Source organism: Nicotiana tomentosiformis, chromosome 9 (genome assembly GCF_000390325.3).
Source record: "Nicotiana tomentosiformis chromosome 9, ASM39032v3, whole genome shotgun sequence".
NCBI classification, from domain to species: domain Eukaryota; kingdom Viridiplantae; phylum Streptophyta; class Magnoliopsida; order Solanales; family Solanaceae; genus Nicotiana; species Nicotiana tomentosiformis.
In genome coordinates this window covers 15423574-15435649 of record NC_090820.1, presented here as the reverse complement: position 1 = coordinate 15435649, position 12076 = coordinate 15423574, and the positions used below count along the sequence as shown (strand labels likewise).

General features: G+C 40.7%; 1 long non-coding RNA gene across 2 annotated transcripts; it reads right to left on the bottom strand.

Moving 5' to 3' along the window:
- Window positions 1–10263: 10263 nt before the first annotated feature.
- On the bottom strand, window positions 10264–11229 carry LOC104091297 (uncharacterized). 2 transcript variants are annotated; one of them, XR_001968284.3, is made up of 2 exons: window positions 11140–11229; window positions 10264–10593 (listed from the first exon to the last, which is right to left on the bottom strand). It is a non-coding gene; the product is annotated as an uncharacterized lncRNA (long non-coding RNA). The 2 variants fall into 2 exon arrangements; XR_685117.4 differs by having other exon boundaries at window positions 10965–11223.
- Window positions 11230–12076: the final 847 nt, after the last annotated feature.

Below are 12076 nucleotides of genomic sequence, written 5' to 3'. Positions count from 1 at the left end.
ATGTCAAACTCGGTGAGTAAAATCTGCCACTTTGCAAGTCTTCCTGTGGGCATAGGCTTCTGAAAGATATACTTTAGAGGATCCATGCGAGAAATGAGGTAAGTAGTGTAGGACGATAGATAATGCTTCAACTTTTATGCCACCCAAGTCAAGGCACAACATGTCCTCTCAAGAAGAGTATACTTAGCCTCAAAAGGAGTGAACTTCTTGCTGAGATAATAAATGGCTTGTTCTTTCTTTCCCGTGATGTCGTGTTGGCCCAACACACAACCAAAAGAATTATCCAGGACCGTCAAATAGAGAATTAAAGGTCTCCCAGGTTCCGGAGGGACCAACACAGGTGGGTTTGACAGGTACCTCTTGATCTTATCAAATGCTTCCCAACACTCATCAGTCCACTTAATTGCAACATTCTTCTTCAGCAACCTAAAAATAGGCTCACAAGTCGTTGTGAGTTGAGCAATAAACCCGCTGATGTAGTTTAACCTCCCGAGCAAGATCATCACCTCAGTTTTATTCTTTGGCGGAGGTAATTCTTGGATGGCTTTGATCTTTGATGGGTCCAACTCAATACCGCGTCGACTAACTATGAATCCCAGCAGTTTCCTGGAAGGGACACCAAATTCATATTTCACCGGATTAAGCTTGAGGTTGTACCTGCGGAGCCTTTGGAAAACCTTTCTCAAGTCCCCGACATGGTCGGTCTGCTTCTTTGACTTTATGATCACGTCATCTACATACACCTCAATCTCTTTGTGTATCATGTCATGAAATACGATAGTCATTGCCCTCATGTAAGTTTCCCCGGCATTCTTCAAACCAAATGGCATTACCTGGTAGCAATATGTCCCCCATGGCGTGATGAATTTTGTCTTTTCTGCGTCTTCTTCATCCATCAGGATCTGGTGATATTCCGCATAGCAATCTACAAAAGACCCGATCTCGAGCTTGGCACAATTGTCAATCAGAATGTGGATGTTCAGCAATGGAAAGTTATCCTTTGAACTTGCCTTGTTGAGATCACGATAATCAACACATACCCTGGTCTTACCATCCTTCTTTGGTACTGGCAAAACATTAGCTAACCAAGTGGGATATCGAGTGACCCGATTGACCTTTGGGTCAAGTTGCTTTGTGATTTCTTCTTTGATCTTCACACTCATGTCAGTCTTGAACTTCCTTAACTTTTGCTTGACTGGAGGGAATGTCGGATCAATTGGCAATTTATGAACTACCAGATCAGTGCTCAAACCCGGCATGTTGTCATACGACTATGCAAAAATATCTTTATATTCAAACAGTGCTTTGATTATTTCTTCACTGATTTGTGGTTCTAGATGCACACTTATATTTGTTTTCCTGATATTATCTTGATCTTCTAAATTGATTGCTTCAGTTTCATTCAGATTAGGCTTGGGTTTTTCTTCAAAGTGATTTAGTTCTCTACTGATTTACTGAAATGTTGCGTCTTCATCATATTCTGTTTCATCATCACACTCTACTTCTTGGATTGTTATTTCAGAATTAAATTGGCTTTTGAGATTTGGCTGAAAATTCCTCACGCATGTCATGTCATTGAAACAAGCATAAAAAGAACTGTAAAAAAACAAAAACAAAAAATGAAACGCTATCAGGAATAATGAAAAACGGAAAATTGTATTTCATAGAAAATAAAAGGATAGAAGTGTTTGTACATCAAAACAAGCAAAAATAAAAATTTGTATAACAACCCTGGAATAACCCAGATGATAGAAAGGAAAACAAAGCAAACTACCAAAACTCCTTCCGGATGGGGAGACGAGTAGCTTTCCAATTGCTAAGCTTCACATTTGGCCCAACAAGCTGCACATCGGCATTACTGGAACCTTCCCCGATTTCTATCATATTAACCTCATCAAATAGACTCTGGAACCTCTTGATCAACTCTTCATCAAAGTCGACCACAGGTTTTGGGACTGCTGATATTGGGAATTTTGCGACCCCTGACTTGACAAAAGACTTGGAGATGTGTGGAACAGGCTTAGGAAGTGACCATGCCTTCCTTTTCAAACTTTTAGCCCTTTTCATGTCCTTCCCTGTTAATGTGAATCCCAAACCAAATGTACCGAAACTTTTACGTGGACACACCGGATACACAATACCCTGAAGAGATGAACCCAGGCCTTTGCCTGACACAAAACCATTCTTCAACATTTTATTTGCTACCATGACGGACGCGGAGGGTAGCTTCGGACCTGGAATGCATTCTCCCTCAGGAATCTTCTCGACAGACACTGTTTCGAATGTTTGGTAAACCCAAGTCTCTTTATCATCTTCAACTTCAATAAATGGAACAGTCGTGTCATTGTAAGCAGATAAATTCGCATCACCGTGCACAACTATTTCCTGCCTGTCCCATTCGAACTTTACCATTTGGTGCAGAGAAGAAGGGATTGCCTTGGCAGCATGTATCCATGGCCTGCCCAACAACAAGTTGTAGGAGACAACCACATCTAGCATTTGGAACTCCATAGTGAACTCAACTGGCCCTATTGACAATTCGAGCATTATATCACCGATAGAATCTTTCCCTCCTCCGTCAAAACCTCAAACACATACATTGTTCATGTGGATCCTCTCAGTGTCGATCTTCAATATTTGCAAAGTAGACAGAGGGCAAATATTTGCACTAGAACCGTTATCAACCAGTACCCTTGAGACAGCAGAATCCTCGTACTTCACTGTGAGATAAAGAGCTTGGTTGTGTTCTGTACCCTCCATAGGAAGTTCATCATCTGAGAAAGTGTTCCTATTTGCTTCGAAAATCTTGTTAGCAATCTTTTTCAAGTGGTTCACCGTGATCTTATCAGGAACATGGGCCTCATTCAAAATCTTCATCAGGGCTTTGCGGTGTTCATCTGAATGTATCAACAAAGACAAAAGAGAGATATGAGCTGGTGTTTTCCTTAACTGCTCTACAATGGAATAGTCTTGCATTTTCATCTTTTTTAGGAACTCTTCAGCCTTTTCTTCGGTGACTGGCTTCTTTACTGGGATGTGGCCATCCTTGAATGGCTTGGCTTTCCTCAGTTGCTCGGGGGTAAAACATCTCCCAGAATGAGTCAGCCCTCCGGTTTCATTGACTTCTTCCTCTACTTCTTTCCCTTTATATGTTACTATCACCTGTTTGTAATTCCACTGGACGACCTTTGTGTCAACCATTGGTAACTGGGTCACTGGCTTAATAATAACGGGGGTAATACGAGCCCCTTCCACGATTATGACAGGCTTGCCCGAGACCCCTGGCGTGACCACTTTTTGCTTTTCCTGGTTCTCTTCAACATCAATCGGAGGCCCTTTCACAACCAATACAGATGGCTTCACGTTGAGCGTGCTTAGATTCTCCGACACCCCTTCAACTTTCAAGGGCATTACTTTTGCAGAATCTGGAGCTTTAACTAGATTACTTTCGCTAGCCCGAATCATCATGACAGACTTGGAAGAATTCTTGGGATCCCCATCCTTATTAACTATCTCAATCATATGTATCTCTGCATGGGCCGGCAAAGGATTTTGGTTGATGTTTGGCGCCTCCGGGCTCTGGCCCACAATTTGATTTGTATCAATAAGCTCTTGGATCTCCCTTTTCAAATGCCAACACTTCTCTGTGTCGTGACCTGGGGCATCAGAATAATATGCGCATCCGAGGGAATAATCAAGGTTCCTTGGAGGTGGATTTGGTATCTTTGGCTCAATCGGCCTCAAAACGTCCAACTGCCTCAACCTTTAAAACAAACTGGTATACGACTCTCCAAGAGGGGTGAAGGTTTCTTTCCACTACTGCCTCTCTTTTCTATAATCTGGCCTTGGTCAAAAGCTTGGACCAGTAGGGTTTTGGTATGGTTGTGGGGGTGGATAAGGATTTTGTGGAGTTGGAGCACGCCATTGCGGGTAAGGAGGGGGTTGAGCATATGACTGTGCATGGTGAACATGGTATTGGAGTGGTCTGACTGAATATTGAGGGTCTTGTGGTGGGAAATAATGTTGGGATGGATTATATGGAGCTTGGGTGTAGGCTTGAGGTTGGGTTCGAGGTTGGGTTTACTGGTGAGGCGAACCCCTTGGGCCACGCCATGATCCAGAGACAAACATAGCGACATCATCTTTCTTCTTTTTGCCTAACAGGCTTTCAGTGCCACTTTGAATTGCATGTGTGGTTGTTTTTATGGCAGAGTAGCTCATGATCTTGCTTTACTTGAGTCCCTCTTCCACCATTCCTCCCATCTTTACCACATCGTTGAAGGACTTACCTATGGCTGAGATCAAACGGCCAAAGTAAGTAGGCTCTAAGGCTTGAAGAAAGTACTCGACCATCTCATCTTCTTCCATTGGAAAATTAACCCGTGCAGCTTGTTCTCTCCATATGAAACCATATTACCTAAAGCTCTCACTAGGCTTCTTCTCTACCTTGGTCAAAGATAGGAGATCCGGGACAATGTCTATATTGTACTGAAAGTGCCGGACAAAGGCCTGAGCCAAGTCGTCCCATGTGTACCACCTGTTTGCGTCTTGGCGGGTGTACCATTCCAGAGCCGCCCTACTCAGACTCTAACTGAAATACGCCATTAATAATTTGTCTTTACCACCGGCGCCTCTCATCTTGCTGCAAAAACCTTTCAAATGGGCTACGGGATCTCCATGTCCATCGTACAGGTTAAACTTGGGTATCTTGAACCCAGCGGGCAGTTGGACATCAGGCAATAAGCATAAATCCTTGTAAGCCACACTTACTTCACTTCCTATCCCTTGCATGTTCTTCAAAGATTGCTCTAAACTCTTCACTTTCCTGAATACCTCATCCTGCTCCACGTTCCAGGATGGCTTCTCAGTTTCAACAGGAGGTTCAAAGTGAGGGGTGTAGGAATAAGGATCCGTGACTTTGAAAGTTGGTTTCGGAGCATAATATTGGGTATCTGGAGCTTGGAACGTGGGTTCACTAGAAGATCGGTGGAGGGAAGCTCGCGGAGAGGCTACGAAAATAGGAGCAGATGTCGGAGCAGGGTATGCAGTTGTTTTGGCTGGTGGAGCATAGAAAGTTTGGGATGAGGTGCCGGGGTAGTGGTGGTAAGTGGTAAAACCCAGTGCATGCTGAGGGGAACGATCAACGGTAGTGGGATCCTGGGCTTGTGCCAGTGGTGGGATGAAAGCGGGATTTTTTGTGTAGTTAGCGGGGAATGAAGGTGGAGGATGCCCCCGATCCAGGCTTGATACATTTCTGCCATTTGATGCTTCAACCTGTGGACCTCCTCTTTCAATTCAGACTCTGATTCTACAATCTCCCTCGGTGGGTCAACAACACCCGTGTCCGATACTTTGCTAGTCATGACTGCCTTGCGCTTTGATCTGGTGTTATAGGGGTGACTTGCCAGGATGCCAACAAACTAACCACCTGAACAGAACCTAACTAATGCACACACAACAACTTGGTCAGTTTCAAAGCATTTAGCAGATAGGGAATCACATATTGGGGATGCAATGCACCTGAGCAGTTAAACGTTTCTAAATGCTTTGCGACGACTTCTGTGTTTCATCCCGGCTCTTTTCCAAATTTCAAATCCTGATTTTCTTTTCCTCTCTCCTTTTACTGTTTTTCGCTCTTTTAATTCTCATTCTCTTTTCTTCTTTTGTCCGACCTCTCTTTTCTTTTTTCTCTCTTTTTTATTTTTTTTCCTCTCTTTTTTTTCTCTTTTTTTTCTTCTTGTTTTCTTTTCTCTTTTTTTTATTAGGACTATGATTGAATCCTATGGGGATTGCCTATGTATCATGACGCCGTATGAATCAGATCATTACGTAGTTCATAGATATAAATGCGAAATGAAAGAAAAGAATTTTTTTTTGGGTTTTCAATATTTTATTAATAAAAGACATCTTTTTGGATTTTCTATTACAAGGACTTAAAAATAGTGATGACAACAAAAAAAAATCTACAGACTCGAAATAAAGCAATAAATAACCTTGAAAAAGACGAACAAAACTCGAAAAAAGTAAAATATAGACTCAAAAACTGAACAATCAAAAATACATAAGAGCCTCCACTGGTACTCCGGGGGCCTGCAGGATATCAGCCGGTCTTCGCACGAGCCTACGGGCAATATCTTCTTGAAGGTGGTCTAGGTCAACCATCACCTGGCGAACGAATGTCATCACAGAAGCAAAAAACATAGACCTCATCATGTCTTCACATTCATGGCATTTCATTACAACATAATCAGCTTTCTCTTTAATCCTCATTCTGATAACACCCTTTTCTTGAAACAAACGTCCAATCTGCTGGGCCCGAGCCTCCAACACTTGTGTATCTGTGTTGTTTTGGTCTTGTAACTGCTGCATGCTTTATTGTAATTGATAAATCAATGCGTAGCAATGCTCTCTTTCTGCCTTGAAATCCTTTGTTTGCTTAACCATTTCATTCTCAAGGGCAACCAGCTTTTTCTGTAAAATTGCTACTTCTTTATCATATTTTTGCTTCAACTGGTGGGCTAATCTAGCTTGTTCTTCCGCACCTTTGGCCAACTTTTCTTGAGCATTTAACAAGTCTCTTTCGGCCTTTGTCAAGTCAGCCGCATAGTCACGCATCTTCATCCTTAGGTTGCCGATGAGTTTTTCATCTCTCTCGCTCCTCATAGGCGTTTCAGCGACTATCCTCATGTCCCGGAGTTGGGCTCGGAACGCCTCATTTTCCCGAACCAATCTCTTCTTTTCTCCTTCATCCTCGACAGCCTGCAAACTACTATCAAATTTGATTTTTCTGATTTGTTGTTCTAATTTTCTTATGGTGGCCCGGTATTCCTTTTCTTTGGCTAACCAAGCCCACTTCTCCTGCGATGTGTTGACAAATTCTTGGATATGAGGTCTTTTAGTTGACCGTTCAGATTCACCATTCGTAGTGACTCTCTTTCCATACTAGACAACATAACTAGGTAAGACCTCGCCCCTAGACAAATCATGTACTCGGGTGTTTGCCCCCAAATACTGGCATTAGCTCCAAATTTGGCAAACCAATTCTTCAAGAAACTGGGCATCAGAGCGGATTTCGACTACATAAGTGCTAAGATCTTCATCTCTAGGAACTGTCTGGCATCTTCCAAGTTGTCCTAAAACCCGGTACGGAGCATTGGGTTGGATGCTTCGGAGACCCATTAGCAAGAAGTAGGGACCAGTGGCGGGCATATAAACAATCTTATCAACGGGAAGCCAACCCAATGTCCACTCTATATGATCTGCGGTTGTAGATCGAAGGCAGGTGATCCAATCTTTGACCCCTTCCGGCATTTCGAATCTTGTTACTCGTGTACCAAACTCTTCAATGCAAATTTTCCCGTAGACCCATAGTTCATGTATCGAGGATGATGACAAAGGTGCTCGATCATCCATATTTGCAACAGCAAATTGCATCCCTCGAAAAACCTAACTCCGGCCTTACAGAATGTGAGGGCTCGGAATATATCTGATACGATCATGGATGCGAGGGTACTCTTGGCCTGAGTAGTCAGAACGTGGACAACCCCGGCTACCCGTAAATCAATATGCCCGTCTTTCCTTGGAAATACCAAAAGGCCTAAAAACGCCACCATGAAGGCAAAACATCTATGGGTCTCCCATTTTGATCGGTTTCCTTTACTGCAGAGTCCATTTTTCGGGTCTTCGAATCCCCTTAACTGCCCGTATCGCTGGTATAGAAAATGAAAAGTGAAAGTTCCACCTTCTATACTTCCAGTCTTGATTTGTCTGCTTATTTTTAGTAAGTCCAGAAACTTGTGGGGAGTAACAGTCTATGGAGATACCAGGTACTTGTGTCTTAATCCCTCCGTGCTCCCAGTATAACCCGCCATTTCTTCCAAAGTAGGCGTAAGATCAAAATCTGAGAAGTGCAAAACATTATGAGCGGGGTCCCAGAATGCCACTAATGCCTCTATCAGGTCCCTTCTAGGTTAAATTTTCAATAGTCCAGTGAGCGCCCCCAGGTATTGGTTGACCATGTCTCGTCCTTGTTTTCCCAAATCCTCCTACCACATATGGAGGGCTAGTGGAATCTGATCCATAACCTTCACAGGTAAGTTCTGAACATAGCTCATTTTGCACATTTTTAAATTAGGGTACCCAGATTAAAATTTTGTATAAAACTGACCATGAAAAGATTATTTTTACAAAATCTAACCGAAAACAAATCACGGCTACTTTTGCAAATACGGCCTTTCAACACTTCGGAGGAGAAGAGTTTAGGATTGTGTTTGCTAAGTGGCCAATTTTGAGTGGCTATTCTTGCAAAACAGCCTTCCGGCGTCCCGTCGGGACATATCTAGCTATTTGGGCAAAAATGGCATCGCCGAACTTTATTTATGACAATATTTCCCTATTTTGATTATTTTTGCAAAAATAGGGTTGGACCCGATGAGGGTTGCCAACGTATCCCACACCTGGTGGGAATCAAACCCGCGTAGTTTGGTGAGTTTTGACGCGTGAAAAAATAGGACTTATTTTTTCGAAGACTCTTCTTTTTTCTTTTTTCTTTTTTCTTTTTTTAAAATTTCGGCAGAGTTTCGGAATATTTCGAACACTGGTATTTTTAGAACCGAATGTTTCTCTATCCTACCTCACTTCTTGGTTTTGCTTGATTTTCTTTCCCTACTCTAAAAGCCGGTCAACATAAAAGCCGAAACCGATAAATGCACAAGTAGCAAGTAAAAATGCATCAGAATAGTCTTTTAATTTGGGTACACTTGTCCTAGACGGACCCAACCTCCGTGTTGAGTCCCCAAAGCCAGATGCATGTGATGCAAACAAACGTTCCTATTAGGGACCCGACATGAGGTTATGTTATTCTAGATTTGAACCCTTGGGTGTATTGTTCTAGACCTGGCTTACCCGAGCGGACAACTCGAGCCGGGGGGGAGGGCAACATACCGGGAACCAAAAGGCCATCCGGCTTTGTAACTGATCCGATCCTCGTTCTAAATTAAGGTATGACACTAACAGAAAACAAGTCACGCCAGCGTGCACTTCCCAGAAGATTTAGAAGACTTAGAGAGAAGAAGGGTTTCGCAACAGTTTTATATATAGTTCAAGCAATATCAAAGCGGTAAAAAGCAGCATTTAGCACATTAGGCTCAAACACGTAAGAAAATAGATAATAAATAAAAGCCAACTATAGCAATTATTCTAAGCTTGAATTCTGAACCCTGAACCAGAGATTCTGGGTTCTTATCCCCAGTAGAGTCGCCGGAGCTGTCACACATCCTTTTTTCCGAAGGGATAGGGAGTTTTTCCAATTTAAGTGACATTATTCGAAATTGAATTATTTATTGATTTCAGAGTCACCACTTGGGATAATTTAAGGTATCCCAAGTCACCGGTTTATTTTAAATCCCAAATCGAGGAAATTGACTCTATTTATGGTCTGCGAACACAGAAGACCGGATAAGGAATTCTGTTAACCCGGAAGAAGGAGTGAGACTCTCCCGAGTTCCGTGATTTTAGCACGATTGCTCAACTATTAATAATTGACCCAATTATATAAATTATTACATATTTAGAACCTATTGTGCACTTTAACTTTCTAACCGGTTTTATTATTTATGGAATTTTGTTTGAAGAAGTCGCGATGTCGCGCACTCGTTTGCTTCTGTGCATATTGCGAATCGCGCCCCGTGAAATGTACCCGCGATTTACAACATGTTAATTTTTATTATTATTTATTTGAAGTTGTGATAAAGTCAAGTGAAACGCACACTTGAGTTGGGATTTACGTATCGTGACCATACCACGGGAATCGTACCCATAGTCACGATGATTTATTAATCGCGCTTAAAACAAACTACGATTGTTCCTGAATTATTTTCCTAAACTACTTTGAGATTATTGTGGAAATCATGATTATGGATATGGATTTGTGGAAAATGAGTGTAAATTTGCTAAGGGAAATGAGTAATATTAACCGTATCTAAATTGTTTGGAAATGTTTGACAATGGTTAAGCATTCTGCTATGCTAAAATTGGAGCGAACTGCATGTATATACTAATATTAACTTAAAGAAAATTCTCATCATTTTGGCCAACACGTTTCAGATGTTGGCCTTTGCTCACTTAAATTCACAATCTGGCCATATATGAATACAACCCATGGTCTCTGAATTAACGGAGTAAAAGAGCATAAATTCAGCTAATTGATTTCTCCAGTGGAGGCATACGTAAATTGAAACCCAAGTATATGAACTCAAAGACATATGGATCTATACACTGATTTTGTCAATAATAATGAAAAATTTCAAGTAAACAAATACAATTCATTATCGACAACTATGTATATTTCATGAAGGCATAGGGTCAAGAATTTAACAATCATGTACAGTAACTGAGCTTGGGATTCAGATTACAAATTTCAACAATCTAAAGCTCGTTCAACGCATTCCATGATTCCATCACATTATCTTGCACGACCATTGCTATTCTTGAATCATACGCCTCTCGTTCCTTCGGGCAGACCTCTGATTTATAAGAAAATAGCCACTGGGCTACTCTTATTAATCGGCTCTGTCATGCACAACAGCTAAATGGCTAGGCAACAAGATTGATTAATCTATTAGTATAGATATCATTTTGAGTGTGAACCACTAATTTTAAAAGAATAAACCATCATACACTAAACAATAAACTCATTATGAGATGATTTTAACATATAAAACTTGTTAATCAAAACAATGATGAATCTGTGATATTAAACCTACACAATGACATTGAGTAGTTGTGTAAACTAGTCAAAAATAACTTGAATCACCATATTTAGTTCAAATGAACAATCAAAACCAAAAATTTACATGGAAGCAATTGCAATGAAACATAGTAAGGAGATCAGACACAAACAACATCAGATAATCCAAACTTATTCATAATTGCAACAGGAAGCTAATAGGCAAATTTTTACATACCTAATGACAGGAAATAACAAATAAAGGACCAAATAAAGGTCAGAAAACCAGGTATGAAGCCAAGTTTAACAGAGCAGCATAAACAACAGCAGTACAGAAGGAGTTGTTACGGGACAGGTGACGTGGAGGAGGGAGATAGGAGGGATCACATGCACGAGTTTGGGGGTGAACTCACCTGAGTTCAGGCGAGTTCGGGCGAGTTGAGCAGCGACAGAGAGGCGGAGGAGGGGTGGCGCCGTTTGGGGTTTTGGGATTTAGGTTTAGGGTTTGGGGGGAAGTTATAATTAGGTTTAAATATAATAGTGGGGAGGAATATGGGCCGTTAGATTTAAAGAATGAAGGGCACAGATTAAAAATGGAGACGGGGCGGGTTTGGCAGACGGGTCGTGGATCAATTGATGGGTCAAAGGGATTGGGCTGGGCCGATTTGGGTAATTTTGGGGCAATTGGGCCACTGAAAATGGTTGTAGCCCAATCCGGAATTAAGCAAGCTTTCTTTTTTTTTTCTTTCTTGATTTTTTGCTTAATAAATTTAATTAAAACAAATCCTAAACTAAGTCCTAAATCAAATCTAATTTGTGAAATTAAATTGATTATCTATTTCTAACATAAAAATAATTAATTAACTTAAGACTAATGAAAGGAAATTACTAATATGCAACTGAAAGCTAAAAATGTAAAAATGTCCATTATTTTTGATTTTTTGTTTACTAATACAATTAACTTATATAATTAAATCCTAAATACAATTAAGACCTAAAATGCTATGCACGAATACTTTAAATATTTTTGGTATTTTTCTTATGATTTTAAAATGTTAAATATGCAACTGAATGCAAGCAACAATTAACAAGAAATTTCTAAACATTCTATAAAAATTAAAATAATTAGAAAAACCTATTTTGAATTTGTAGGAGTATTTTTCGTCGGGCAAAAATTACGTGCTCACAATAATATATTTACAATTTTTACTCAATGAAGAAATGTCAGCTAATTTTGTTCTTGTTTTTACTGGGTACCTACTTTTTAGGGGTATTGCGTCTTAGTTTTGTCCTGTTTTTACTTAAATTGTGCATAGAGTTTGATGTTTCCTTCAGTATAACTGTGTTAGA